The sequence below is a fragment of the Aegilops tauschii genome, chromosome 6 (genome assembly GCF_002575655.3).
Source record: "Aegilops tauschii subsp. strangulata cultivar AL8/78 chromosome 6, Aet v6.0, whole genome shotgun sequence".
Taxonomy (NCBI): domain Eukaryota; kingdom Viridiplantae; phylum Streptophyta; class Magnoliopsida; order Poales; family Poaceae; genus Aegilops; species Aegilops tauschii.
Window position 1 is genome coordinate 266,190,679 of NC_053040.3, and position 2,737 is coordinate 266,193,415.

Below are 2,737 nucleotides of genomic sequence, written 5' to 3' on the forward strand. Positions count from 1 at the left end.
TCAATACAATGGTCTCTTGGAGATCCATATGATGTAACTCTTTTTGCGGTGTGTTTGTTGGGATCTGATGAACTTTGAGTTTATGATCAGTCATATCTTTTTATGTCCATGAAAGTTATTTGAGTTTCTTTGATCTCTTATATGCATGATCTCTTATAGCCTCGTATTTCTTCTTTGATATTTGGGTTTTGTTTGGCCAACTTGATCTATTTATCTTGCAATGGGAAGAGGTGCCCGGTAGTGGGTTCGATCTTACGGTGCTTGATCCCAGTGACAGAAAGGGAAACAACACGTATGTATCGTTTCTACTAAGGATAAAAAGATGGGATCTATATATACGAAATAGATAAATGGATCTTGTCTACATCATGTCATCGTTCTTATTGCATTACTCCGTTTTTCCATGAACTTAATACACTAGATGCATGCTGGATACGGTCGATGTGTGGAGTAATAGTAGTAGATGCAGGCAGGAGTCAGTCTACTAATCTTGGACGTGATGCCTATGTAATGATCATTGCCTGGATATCTTCATAATTATTTGAGGTTCTATCAATTGCCCAACAGTAATTTGTTTACCCACCATTTGCTATCTTTCTCGAGAGAAGCCACTAGTGAAATCTACGGCCCGCGGGTCTTCTTCCTCATATATTTGCTTGCGATCTACTTTTCCTTTGCATTTTTATTCAGATCTATTAAACCAAAAATACAAAAATACTTTGCTGCACTTTATTTTATTTACGATCTATTATTTCAATCTATTACAAATTTCTGGCATCGTTACCCGAAAGGGATTGACAACCCCTTTAATACGTCGGGTTGCGAGGTGTTGTTATTTGTGTTCAGGTGCTGTTTACGTTGTGTCGCTTGGTTCTCCTACTGGTTCGATAACCTTGGTTTCATCACTGAGGGAAATACCTACCTTCGCTGTGCTATATCATCCCTTCCTGTTTGCGGAAATACTGACGTAGTCCTAGCAGACAGGAGCTTTTCTGGTACTATAGTGAGAGAACAAACACGTCCGTACTGTCAGCCTCTCACGTACAGTCATCTTTTGATGACTTTCATTTGTTGACCACGTTGACCACACCGTGCCGAGCGCACCAAGGCCGATGGACGACGGCGAGGCCCCAGACTGGAACGACCCGGAGATGGGGAAGACGCGGCAGTGGAGTTGAGGGAGTCCTGGACTAAGGGGTCCTCGGGCGTCTGGCCTGTTAGCCATGGGCCGGACTGATAGGCTGTGAAGATACCAAGACCGAAGACTTTACCCGTGTGCGGATGGGACTCTCCTTGGCATGGAGGGCAAGCTTGGCGATCAAATGTGTAGATTCCTTTCTTTGTAACCGACCTTGTATAACCCTAGATCCTCCCGGTGTTTATATAAACCGGAGGACTTAGTCCGGAGGGGGGATATTCATTACCATAGTCATACAAGCTAGACCTCTAGGGTTTAGCCATTACGATCTCGTGGTAGATCAACTCTTGTAATACTCATATTCATCAAGATCAATCAAGCAGGAAGTAGGGTATTACCTCCATAGAGAGGGCCCGAACCTGGGTAAACATCGTGTCCCCTGTCTCCTATTACCATCGACCTTAGACGCACAGTTTGGGACACCCTACCCGAGATCCGCCGGTTTTGACACCAACAGGAGTCGCAGATGGATAGGAGTGGGAAACTTGGCTGGTTCGGGTGCGTGGTGGGCCTAAACTCGACAGAGAATAACAGAGGTGCGGAGTGGAGGGTTGGCCTGGCCGTCGGCGGGGTAGCGTTTCGCTGTGAGGCGCGCAAAACAGCACTGCTGGACGCCGGAGGCTGGAGCAGGCGGTCCCGGTAGCGCTGGGGGAAGAAGACGAGAGATTGAAGAAGAATGCCAGCCGTTGGATGTAAATCCAACGCCTTGCTTAGGATTCGTACTTTGTATTTTTACTTTTTGTGAAAGTGCTTAGGCTTCGACCTACTGGCCCACATGTCAGCCAGTCCATTTAGTTTTTTTAGTCCATTTGGTGGGTTGGGTGAAAGAATGTTGTAGCATCTATGCAGCCCGTTTATATATTATGATAGAATTTAAAGCCCATTTGCATTTTTCTCGAAATCTGTGGACTTGCTGGGCTGGGTGAAAATATCATGTTGGGCTGGACGGAGAAATGTTATAAAAACATAAACACATGATTGCACGTCTATTGCTGCATTGGTCAGTAAAATCTTTACAAGATTATGTACGCAATCACTAGGAGTTAACTTGCCAAGTTATATATAAACAATTATTATTATTATTATTTTGTAAGAACTTTCAATTTACGAAATAAAATATCATTTTAATTTGATGAGTTAATAGGACGTGGCGTGTTATTATTTTTTAGGCTAGACGTGGGATAGTTGAGTTGGTTCTACGCAAAAGTACTGGGAGAAAACTCAGTTTACATCGAAAAAGAAAATGGGAGAAAATTCATAAATAGGATTAATGAAAACGAAAAATAACGGAAGTGGGAAGGTCTATAAAATGGTTGGACGAACGACAGGTTTAACGGAACCTTATGTTGTTTCTGTTTTATATATATATAATAAAATAAGATATATATATATATATATATATATATATATATATATATATATATATATAGCCGGTCTATTCTGCTAATATTAATAAAATAACTATTCTTATAACACTTCCGCACTACACGCTCAACGCAGGGGCACTGCATTTTCAGTAGCAAAGGTACTGCAATACAG